At 38.2% G+C, this 12,800-nt stretch overlaps 1 protein-coding gene and 1 non-coding gene across 4 annotated transcripts in view; both read right to left on the reverse strand.

The window, feature by feature from the left end:
- The window catches only part of CSRNP3 (cysteine and serine rich nuclear protein 3), a 204,749-nt gene that overhangs the window by 34,235 nt on the left and 157,714 nt on the right, over positions 1-12,800 (reverse strand). The gene's annotated exons all lie outside the window — the stretch shown is intronic.
- LOC112443604 (U6 spliceosomal RNA) lies at positions 9,436-9,542 on the reverse strand. The gene has a single exon (XR_003031995.1). It is a non-coding gene; the product is annotated as a U6 spliceosomal RNA (small nuclear RNA).

Raw genomic sequence — 12,800 nt, forward strand, 5'->3', positions numbered from 1 at the left:
GAAAGGCAGAGAGCAGTAAACAGAACTATGTATTTTGGCTCTGAAGTTGCCACACGGAGGTTGACAGTTTTTGGTCCAGTCTGATGTTAAACAAGGGGAAAACCGTGGAAAATATTAATTCTACTGTTTGGGTCTGATGAAGTTAATAGTATACTTCTTTCTCCTATGCAGTATGTTCAAAAGGAAAATACCAGATGATTTGTAAGTCAATATTGAGTTTACTTTTCTTCTTTGCGGGGTGGGGTGGGGTGGGAATTTAGTAGAAGCAAAGTGGGATTGTTGAAATTAGTTTATCTTGGTAAATCCCGGGTAATAAAAACTTGTTTTCTTAAATTATACAGGCCAAGTTAATCAGGGGCTCTGAAAGTATGTTGTTTCTCGCCTTTTGAAGAACAAATCAAGATCATATCAGTTATGAAGTCATGAAACCTAACTTTCAAACAAAAACCCCACTGTCATAAGAAAATATTTTGCATAGGAATTAACAATAACAGCTTAGATATTAAATCAACTTCCAATGGTTAAAGTTATTAAGATTTAAAAAAATATATGTCCTCAATCTTTCCAAGGGACTTCTACAAATCTCCTGTGATCATATTTTCACATTTTCTCCAGCTTGACGCAATTGTCAAGATCGGCCCCTCTTGATCCTGGTGTCACAAGCATGGTCTCAGATCTCAACCACAGGTAAGGAGTGAAATGGATCTAGCAACCAAACAATATAGGAATAGTTCCTTTGAAAATGAAGCCAGTTTGCTGTCAAAAGTAATTCTTCCTTGTTCTAATTGTTCCCTTTTATTCTTTAATGTCACATTCTCAAGTTTTTCAAATCTACTTACCACAGTTGTATTTTTGTGGTTTTTTTTGTTTGTTTGTTTTGTTATTTTGCTCAAGTAAGGTATTTAGGGAAATAGTAAATCTTTCAAGTGGAAACAATTCCAAAAGACTAATAAAAGGAAATGTCTTGAGGCATTGGGTAAATGAGAGGCAAATGAAAGTAAAGACTATTTGGGAGTATTTTCCTTCCAACTGTGAACAGAATTCAAATTACCTAAAGTATATAACACAAAGTGGTGGCCAAATCAATAGTATGTTATACTCAGGATGTTATTTTATATTCAGTGATGAAAGATACAGGGCTTCCTTGGTGGCTCAAACAGTAAAGAATCTGCCTGTGATACAGGAGACCCGGGTTCAATCCCCGGATTGGGCAGATCCCCTGAAGGAGGCATGGCAACCCACTCCAGTATTCTTACCTGGAGAATTACAAGGAAAGAGGAGCCTGGTGGGCTACAGTCCATGGGGTCACAAAAAATCAGACAGGACTGAGTGAGTAACACTTTCACTTCATGAAAGATATACCATGTGCAAAAATAATCATGAAAGAAAGACTTTTCCAAACACTGGATCTGTTAGAGACAATGTTGGGATATCCCCCATGTTTTGGAATTGAAGGGCTTTGCATTTCCCAAAAGGACATCAGAATGGAGACAAAGTCGGTAAATGTAAGAAAATGTCAGGACCCATCAAATTAGGGACTTTTTTACTATGCCCTTATTTCTATGAAAGCAGCATTCAAAAACAAAAATCAAGGAAGAGTAGCTCCCACTTGAAGTGATGCTTGAGATATCAAGTCCCAGTTTGTTTCTGGTTCCCTGTAGTATGAATGATAGCTCTAACCGCTTTTCAAACTGCAGCACATCTGTCTCTCCAGCCCCTAAATGCCATTCTTCCCCATCTCCAACCAACCAACCAATTTATGTACTAGCAACGCAGCAAACTGACTGGAGAATATAAAGTATGATAAACATACATAAGAACCAGTCAGCATTCTGATGTCAGTCCTTCTGTAGAGAAGAAATAGGTTTATAACTCACAGACAAGATTAGGTAGTTTAACCATTTACCCTAAGTATTTTCCATCCTAATAACAGGTTGAAAATATTCACAATGGATTACTCTGAAGACTAATAACGTCCTTGTGTATTGTGTATTGAAACTTCTGAGTGGAAATAACTCAAGATGAAACCCTTTTGTTTAAATCGTTAGTTTTACAAAAACAAAACAAAAGAAGAAACCCTCTCACATAAGACTATGTGATAATAAATTTTCTATCAAGACATGTACAAATACTGCATACGCATTTAAGCAAAAAATTTAACAAGAAAACAGAAATAATATCAAAAGTTGACCCTTCAGGCTGGACGACCAAGGCTTTGTTTTGGATAATGAGCATGCGCGTCACGTCGTCATCTATTCAGTCTGTCAGCTGCGTCCACACAAGCAAGCCAGAGATCCGCGTGCAGGGAGGCAGCTCTCTCCCCAGTCTCTTGACAGCTACAGCCCAGGCCGCTCAGCACACTGCAAGCTGAATTTGACATTACAGAGCGTGGTTTAATAGTGTAATCATCTACTTGTAATTCTCTGCTTGAAAAAAAATAAAGTTTACTGCCCAGGATTTTGATATATATTTAGAAAGCTGCAAATAAAAATTGAGAACTTCGACCTTCCAGCTTTGATGTCATAAATAATTATGATGATTAACTCACAAAGAGTGGTCATTTCTCAGAACTAGCTCTTTTTTATTCATACATTTGAATTTATTAAAAATGCCCTCTGCACTTTCCCCCTAATTCTTGTGAGTTACCTAAAAAAATAGGGAGGGGGTCATTTTATTCTCATTAGAACAAAAGGAATAAATGCTGTATTTTGAAGTTATAAATTTGAAATTAAAAAACTGAAAGAAATGAATAAGGACCTACTGTATAGCACAGGGAATGCTACTCAGTATTCTGTAATAACCTATACGGGGAAAAAATCTGAAAAAGACTTGATATATGTTTATAACTGATTCACTTTGCTGTACACCTGTAACTAGTACAACACTGTATCAACTATACTCCAATATAGTTTTTTTAATTTTTTTCAATTTTTTTTAAAAATTGAAAGAACAAAAATTTTAAAAAGAAATCATGTCCTCTCTTATCTTTAACCTTTATAGCTGACTTAGCACTAACCCTTTCACTGCTTACATTAGATTGATGCCCACTGAAAATGCAGTGTGACTTAGAAAGCCCTATCCATCAACATCAAATGCAATTAATACTGGGAATAGTGAACTGTTAAACTCAAACAAATTTAGATTAAACCATTGATTAAAATAGTACCATTAACTGAACAATCAACCAAGTTTCACTCTAATTTTCCTTTCTCATCAATTCATCCATCAAATTTATAGTACTAGGCATTATGAATCTTGGGATTCTAATTCTATATTTGATATGAAGTCTTCCTTCTGGTCTTTATATGATAAATAGTGTGTTTATATAACTATCACTTAAAGTTTATATATTAAAATCCTTTGGCAAGATATTTGAAAGACAATATAATATTAAAGTGTTTTGCTGAATTTAGACCCTGCATTCTGTTCAGTTCTGTCTCAAACAACTGAAAGTTCAGAAATTTTTTTCCCTGTTCTATATATTCAACTGGCCATCTGACTTTATTTCTAGTGAGAACAATTTCACAGAAACTGATCAATGTTATCACTACTTTTCTCTGTTAACAGTATGTATTTTCCTTTAGATAACATAATAATTTTCCAGAGAATCTAAGATTTCTACAGAGATATTAACATTTATATATGGAACATTGATTATTACTGAGGTCTTTGTCATCTCATTTTTAAAGAATGCTTCTTTATTGTAAGCATACCATATCACTAATGAACTGGAGAAAGTGTTATCCTATCCTCATACTTGGAAAATAATAAATTGTTAGATAATGTTAGATAATTCAAAATCTGAATTCTAAATTTGCTAATTTCCATTATACAGATTAAATTAAGGGGCACCTGCATTTTTCAGTCCCTCTGTTAGTATTTTCAGAATTATGTTTACCTCAGGAGTATTATCAGAAATATTACCTTTGTAAAAAACCTTAAGAATCACAGATGGAAAGCATTACATATGCAGACTACTATCGTGGTGATGCTGTTAAGCCAAACAAAAAGTGTGTTCCTTTTTTATCAGTGAGAAAATAAATACCACCTACTTCCCAGGCTGTTTCCTTAATCTCTCATATGTGCAATTAAACCCTAAAACTACATGCTTAAGAAATACATTTCACTGCTATTAAAGTAACAGCTATTTCCAAAATATATAAACTCTCATTTTATTAAAATCTCAACATGGATACCATCTTAGGACCATATCGTTTTTTCCTGGGAAAAAAAAGGTAGTCGTCACTAAACATAAATATTCGCAGCTCTGGCTGCAGTCCAAGTTGTAAGCACTTTCCTCTGCTGTCTCAGCAATTCTCCTGATGTCAAAGACACATTAAAATAAATGGGAACCATATGGCTCCGCAGCAGAATACCCGCGCTCTTACAACTGAGAGGGCAATGCAATTCATTACCACCATCTGAGAAATATTTGGGGGACATGGAATATCTCAATGCAAAATAAAGCTGCATGAGGCAGGCCATTTGATTAAAATGCTCACACAATGACAGAAGGAGATATTTGCTATTCTTTGGCTCCACGAACCTGTTTTGCTGCTTTTTACATTTTCTCAGTACCACCATGAGCCTCCGCTGTTAGAAGGATTAAACAGCACTTCCCACCTGCTCAACGACTTCCCCACACTCTATCTCATCTGGCCCAACAATGTAGCCCCATCAAGCCTAATATATCATGATAATCCAGGTCAGAGCATCACTGAACAACAATAACAACAAAATGAAACAAAATCCTCAAAAATAACAAGAGCAAAAAAAAAAAAAAAAAAATAACAAGAGCAACTAAGATCAAGTCATTCTGGAGAGGACTGGGTCAAAGGTAATGCACTTGAACTTTGCTATAAATGAGGAAATCTGGAAGCACATTTCTTTTTTATATCCTTAACCTAAAAAGCCTTTACTGTACTAACCCCAAACAAAAATCGAAATCATTAAAAAAAACATAAAAGGAAGAAATTCATCAATGCTGTATTACTGGCTCCATATGTCAGACATTCTAAATTTAAAAAAGAGATCTAGGGCTGCAGAGTTGGGATTAAAACGGAGTCTGGGAAGGCAGCTGGGAGTGGGGCAGCTGGGGTTACTGTGGTACCTTCTGTCTCCTGGCTGTCAACGAAAGATTTGGGAGGGTTGTAAACATCAAAAAGAAAGAAAGAAAAACAAAAGAAAAACTTCATGATTTTTCTACAAAAATAGTTGTTGGTTGATTGAGCATAGGCTTCAACTTCTCATAATCCTCTCATTGTCTGTTTTAACACTTTTAAAAGCTACAAATAAGGAAACTGCTTAAAGTATCATGTTTGGCATAAAATTACCACCCCATATCTACTATTAATAGAAAAATTAGTTGAGATTCAGCTCAAATGTCAACTTTAAGAAGCCTTTCATAGGATCCCTAATATGTGGTATGTGCCCTTTCTACACATTTCCAGAACACCCCTGACTTGGTATATAATATGAGTGTGTGTTTCTCCTCCGCTGCCTGGTAAACACCCAGTGGGCAAGGAGTTCATGTTGCTCCCTGCAGAACCCTCAGGGTGCAGCACACACCCAGGCACTGAAGACTCACTTGATAAATGTTTGTGTAACCAAATGAGATGAATGAATAACTGAGCTATGAGGTAAACATGTAAACATATACATTTCCTGAATACACTTTCCTTAATTTTAAATGATAAGATGGCATTTGACAGTTCTCCCCTAAAGCCTCGTGGTCAGTGTCTTCCTTCCTTCTTAGTTTCTAGTCACTTTATTTTTTGAAGGTATCTTTCAATAAAAAACATAATATACTGAAGGGAGGACACATTGCCTTCATGGCTTCAGGGTACACATAACCTTTGTATTACAAACCATTTGAAATATGCAATATTTTCCATTTCAATAGATCTGACATAAAAAAAAACCCCAACAAAAACCCTAGCACCATAATAAACTTCTAAATAATCCATTAATAATAAGCTGGTAAACCCATCTCTAAAAAGCAAGTAACTAGTAGGGGAGTTACCTGAACATCATAAAACAGTTTTGAAAGAGAAATCCTGCTGATAAAACATCACTAATTGGTACTGACCTCTAGCAAAAACAAGGCTGAAATTTGTGCCTTTAGCAGTTCACTAGTGATAGATCTACAAAACAATTCTGTCTCTTGGTATTTAAATTATTATCTTTGCCTTAGAGTCATGACTATCCTGTAAAAATAAAATCATATCACACAAGATTTATTAATTTCCTATGGAATTTTATGATATATAGCCATGTTCTAAGACATCTAATTTACCTCTTTTTTGTGGTTGGTAGAAATGAAAGTAAAAGCCATGGTTGTTGAGTTCCTGAGACAAACTGCAGAAGCAAGCAAGGAGAATTTTGAATTTTTACTGAAATACAAGAGCCAGGCAGAACTGATAGAATATAGGCAACTATGTAATTTGAGAGAAGGCAGCTATTTATCTTGTCTGGGACAATTTTACCCTGCAACTAAAGAGTTGTCCTCTTAATATTTCACAGATGGGGGCAAAAACATGAGTTTCTGGGTCAGAAACAAACTATTTCATTATTCACAGTACAAGAAGTAGAAAGAGCATCTTGTTTCTGTTGGTACTCCTTGTTCACCAGATTCTACAGGGGCAAGGTGGAGGAGCCAAATAGATGCTGCACACACAGTACGTTTGCATTATACCAAAAGCACAATGAGTTTGGGAATCCACTGTTTTTCTTAGCAAGCAGTAAACAAGCCTGTTGTTCATTGGGAAGGAGACATTACCTCATCCTTCAGGATGGTGGTGCTTTAGCTGCTAAGTCGTGTCCAACTCTTGCGACACCATGGACTATAGCCTACCAGGCTTCTCTGTCCATGGGATTTCTCAGGCAAGAATACTGGTGTGGGTTGCCATTTCCTACTCCAGAGAATCTTCCTGATCCAGAGATCAAACCCTAGTTGCTGCACTGAAGGCAGATTCTTTACCACTGAGCTACCAGGATCTCTTTGTAGCTCACAGATATCTCCCTTTGAAAACATCTTGCCAAAGGAGAGAATCAGCCCAAAGTTCTTGGGAATGTATCTGGCAGTTCCCAGGAGTGGACCCGGTTACGATTTGATATCACATCCAAATAGGAAAAGGAGTACGCCAAGGCTGTATATTGTCATCCTGCTTATTTAACTTCTATGCAGAGTACATCATGAGAAACGCTGGGCTGGAAGAAGCACAAGCTGGAATCAAGATTGCTGGGAGAAATATCAATAACTTCAGATATGCAGATGACACCACCCTTATGGCAGAAAGTGAAGAGGAACTAAAAAGCCTCTTGATGAAGGTGAAAGAAGAAAGTGAAAGAGTTGGCTTAAAGCTCAACATTCAGAAAACAAAGATCATGTCATCCAGTCCCATCACTTCATGGCAAATAGATGGGAAACAGTGGAAACAGTGTCAGACTTTATTTTTGGGGGCTCCAAAATCACTGCAAATGGTGACTGCAGCCATGAAATTAAAAGACGCTTACTCCTTGGAAGAAAAGTTATGACCAACCTAGATAGCATATTGAAAAACAGAGACATTAGTTTGCCAACAAATGTCCGTCTAAGTCAAGGCTATGGTTTTTCCAGTGGTCATGTATGGATGTGAGAGTTGGACTGTGAAGAAAGCTGAGTGCTGAAGAATTGATGCTTTTGAACTGTGGTGTTGAAGAAGACTCTTGAGAGTCCCTTGGACTGCAAGGAGATCCAACTAGTCCATCCTAAAGGCGATCAGCCCTGGGATTTCTTTGGAAGGAATGATGCTAAAGCAGAAACTCCAATACTTTGGCCACCTTGTGAGAAAAGTTGACTCATTGGAAAAGACTCTGATGCTGGGAGGGATTGAGGGCAGGAGGAAAAGGGGACGACAGAGGATGAGATGGTTGGATTGGCATCACCAACTCGATGGACATGAGTTTGAGTGAACTCCGGGAGTTGGTGATGGACAGGGAGGCCTGGCGTGCTGCGATTCATGGGGTCGCAGAGTCAGACACGACTGAGCAACTGAACTGAACCATGGGGCAAATAGGGGGATAAAGGTGTCCATTGGAATCCATGGGAAATTGGTTCCAGGACCCCCATGGAACCAAAGTCCATATTCAAGTCCCTTAAGTAAAGTAGTATAATATTTGCATATAACCTATGTACATCCTCCTGTATACTTTAAATGAGCTCAATATTTCTTATAATACCTTGCTGTTCAGTTGCTAAGTCGTGTTTGACTCTGCGACCCCATGGACTGCAGCATGCCAAGCTTCCCTGTCCTTCACTCTCTCGGAAGTTGCTCAAACTCGTGCCCATTGAGTCAGTGATGCCATCCAACCATCTCATCCTATGTTGTCCCCTTCTCATCCTGCCCTCAATCTTTCCCAGCATCACAATGTAAATGCTATGTAGATTATTGCAAATATAATGTAAATATTATGTAAATAGTTGCCAGAGCACAGCAAATTCATGTTTCTCTTTTTAAACTTTCTGGAGTTTTTTTCTGAATATTTTGAGATCATTTGTTGGTTGAATCTGCAGATGCAGAATCCACGAATATGGGGGGTCAACTGTGTGCATCCACATATACTCTCAGGTACCTCAGGATGCATAGAAACAGTCCCCCTTCTCGGGTCTATGTTTCCCCTTTTCTATGCTACTCATATGACATATGGGTTGTTACAGGAAATATTTTTCCAAAGCTAAATGTGACTTTGGGCTATGAAGGACAAACAAAGGCATAAAAAGGTTTCTTTTCCTTCTACATTTTAGGATTTTCTATTCTTTGGGATGGAAGAGAAAAAAATAAGCAGAATGTGTATACTGAGTTTCATAAAAGTAGGATTCAACCCCGTCTATCTTCAAGAGCATCACTTCTCAATGATTTCTATGTTTCTTTTACATCTGGAGTGAACTCAACCTTGGATCCTTGGTTCTCAGCATTCTCCACTAACCAGTTCCCTGACCTCCTCTCATGTATATATGGTCTTCAATGTCTCTAAGTCTAAGGTTTTCTTTTTAGTTAAAAAAATGTGGCGTATATATTACTGGGGTATAGTTTCTTTACAATGTTGTGTTAGCTTCTGCTGTACAGCAAAGTGAATCAGTTATATATATACATATATCCACTCTTCTTTGGATTTCTTTCCTATTTAGGTCACCACAGAACAGTGAGTAGAGTTTCCTGTGCTAAACTGTAGGTTCTCATTAGTTATCTATTTTATATGTTGTTGTCTGTTACTAAGTCCTATCTGATTCTGTGATCCTACGAACTGTAGTACGCCAGGCTTCCCTGTCCTTCACTATCTCCCCGAGTTTGCTCAAACTCATGTCCACTGAATCAGTCATGTCATCCAACCATCTCTCTGACACCCCCTTCCTCTCTTGCCCTCATTTCATACATAGTAGTGTACATATGTCAAAAAAGTCTGGAACACTTCACAAATTTGCATGTCATCCTCGAGCAAGGACCAGGCTAATCTTCTCTGGATTATTCCAATTTTAGTATAAGTGATGCTGAAGCCAGCACTCTAAATTCAAGTTTTAAGTGACTTTCACCAGCAAAGCATTTATCTCCAGCCCTTGCCAGGGACCAATTCGCTCACCAAAGGGAATTGGTGCTGGGAGATGGCATAAGGAAAAACGTGAGAAGCAGAATCAATTTGAGGTCGACCCTGCCTTGACCCCCCAGACTTCTGGTCTTTGATCAAGGATTCAGTAGGGATAACACAGGATGTTTTTTGAGTACTTGAATAATCTTGAGAGAGTTAAGGGACTATTATTGTTCCCAGATGGTAATGGATATAATTACTTTCCTTTGACAGAAGTTACCCTCTTTTCTACAGCAAGCCATTGAAACTGAGAAAGACTAGAAAAGGCCATAGGTAGCTTTGAGCAAAGAACTCTTCGGGGAGGAGAGGTCTGGGTACAAGAATCCAGCGGCAGCTTAGGGGCATTAGGAAAAGATAAACCAAGACTTGGTGAATCATTGCTGTGATCCAGTTTAAAGTTTCACGCAATCTATTACTACCAACCACTGCTACACATTTTGACAATCTATACATAAAGTAAGGATATTTGTACATAGGCCAGTTTTAATGGTAGAGGTGTGTAATCACAAAGTTTGAAAACTTACTAGTACACAAGTGGTGAAGCTGTAAAACTAGTAATGATAATTGGGTAATTTTTAAATGCTGCTTCTATTGATGAAGTTTTATTTGTGTGTTGACCACGTGCCAAGGCCTTTCTAAGTGCTTCATAGGTATTAATTCTTTGAATCTTCATACCAATACAAACATTGTTGGAATAGGTAGACTGTTCAATTTTATAAATGAAACTGAGGTCCAGAGAGGTGAAGCGATTTACCAAAACCTCACAGCTGGTAGCAGAGCAGCCTGATGTGAATGCAGACAGCATCAGTCCAAGGCTCAAGCTGTTAATCTTAACAATCTCCTGCCCATTCTTAGTTCTGGAATGGGCTAAGACTCTTTTTTCTCCCTTCTTATGTTCCATGACGTAAGTATGTTTGTCAGATCAGACTTTAGTCAAGGATTGGCATCCATAAAAATAAAGAGGGCTTATGCCAAGGTATGGGCTTCCCTAGTGGCTCAGCTGGTAAAGAATCCCCCTGCAATGGGGGAGACCTGGGTTCGATCTGTGGGTTGAGAAGATCCCCTGGAGAAAGGAAAGGCTACCCATTCCAGTATTCTGACCTGGAGAATTCCATGGACTGTATAGTCCATGAGGTCACAAAGAGTTGGACAGGTCTGGGCGACTTTCACTTTCATGTTCCATGAAAATCAGCTTTCAGGACTCAGAAAAAAAAAAAACACCTGGAATTATAGCAATGAAAATCTAACTGCATTATTAAGAAAACAGGAAGAGAGAAAGCAAGATGCTTTTGTTTTAGAAGCAGTTAGAAGCAACATAGGTAGTAAACTGTTGTAAGCCTCTGCTGTTTTATTACCAGAATGCTAGTGGCCTGGAGCTATAAATCGTAATGACACAGGTTTTAAAGTCAGACACACCAGTAGGCTCATTGCCAACTCAGGTCAGTGACTTAACCCCTGCTTCTTTATCTCAAATTTCCTAGGGCTGTTGTGACAGAGTAGAGGTTATAAACATGAACTCCGAAGATAAAACACTTAGTTCAAATCCTGGGTCTGCCATTTGCTTGTGGTGTGACCTTGGACAAGTTACTTACTCCCTCTATGACTCATGTACTAATATAAAATAGTTTTAATAATAAAACCCACTGTATAGTGTTGTTAACAAGGGTTAAACAAATTAATATTTGTTAAGCATTAAATAAAGCTTGGTGCATAGTAAGTACTATGCAAGTGTTTGTTAAATAAAAATAAAGAAATCAATAAATCATATAATTTGAATTGACATAAATCATTTATATAGAGCAGTAGAGTATGTGAAGTGGAGAGATCAATATGTGTTAACTATTCATTGGCAGGGACTAATCCCATATGACAAGTGTTTTACAATGAAAATGCTCTATTTTGTATTTTCAGCTCAGTTCAGTTGCCCAGTCGTATCCGACTCTTTCAGACCCCATGAATCGCAGCATGCCAGGCCTCCCTGTCCATCACCAACTCCCGGAGTTCACTCAAACTCATGTCCATCGAGTCGGTGATGCCATCCAACCATCTCATCCTCTGTCGTCCCCTTCTCCTCCTGCCCCCATTCCCTCCCAGCATCAGGGTCTTTTCAAATGAGTCAGCTCTTCGCATCAGGTGGCCAAAGTATTGGAGTTTCAGCTTCAACATCAGTCCTTCCAATGAACACCCAGGGCTGATCTCCTTTAGGATGGACTGGTTGGATCTCCTTGCAGTCCAAGGGACTCTCAAAAGTCTTCTCCAACACCACAGTTCAAAAGCATCAATTCTTCGGTGCTCAGCTTTCTTTATAGTCCAACTCTCACATCCATACGTGACCACTGGAAAAACCATAGCCTTGACTAGACAGAACTTTGTTGGCAAAGTAATGTCTCTGCTTTTTAATATGCTGTCTAGGTTGGTCATAACTTTCCTTCCAAGGAGTAAGCGTCTTTTAATTTCATGGCTGCAATCACCATCTGCAATATTTTGGACTTTAAATACTTTTTTTTTCATTTTTGGTACATTTTTGTCATTGAGTATCTGACATACATATACACCCAACATAGCTGACATATATATTTTGGGAATTACACAAGGTCCTAGGGTTGTAGCTGAATAAGAGACAAAAGGTACCCCAAGTGAGGTTTAGTCTAAGGAAGATATTTTAATCTTGATTTTATGTAGGAGAAAATAGAGGCCCAGAGTGGTTCTCATCCAAGGTCACAAGCTGGTCGATGAGACGCATGTTCTACTCTGTCTGGCTTCATGCTGGTGCCCTTCGCATTTCCCTGTTCTACACTTTCTCCTCAGGTGTCAGCATACATCCTTCATTACTCTCAGTTTTGCTCCTTCTGTGTTGTGGGTACTGCAAATCCTGTCTATACCTCAAAATTATAGGATTTAAGCAACAGTTTTCTTTTACCTTCAACAAGAATTGATTTACATTTACTTGTGTATTCTTTACCCACCCATATTTATCACCATTAACCTGGGGCCAGATCACAAAGATAATGAAGATATAGTGATTCCTCATTATTCATAGATTCTGGATTTGTGAATTCGCCTGGTGGCTCAGACGGTAAAGCATCTGTCTACAATGTGGGAGACCCAGGTTCAATCCCTGGGTTGGGAAGATCCCCTGGAGAAGGAAATGGCAATCCACTCCAGGACTCTTGCCT

Source organism: Bos taurus, chromosome 2 (genome assembly GCF_002263795.3).
Source record: "Bos taurus isolate L1 Dominette 01449 registration number 42190680 breed Hereford chromosome 2, ARS-UCD2.0, whole genome shotgun sequence".
Lineage (NCBI taxonomy): Eukaryota > Metazoa > Chordata > Mammalia > Artiodactyla > Bovidae > Bos > Bos taurus.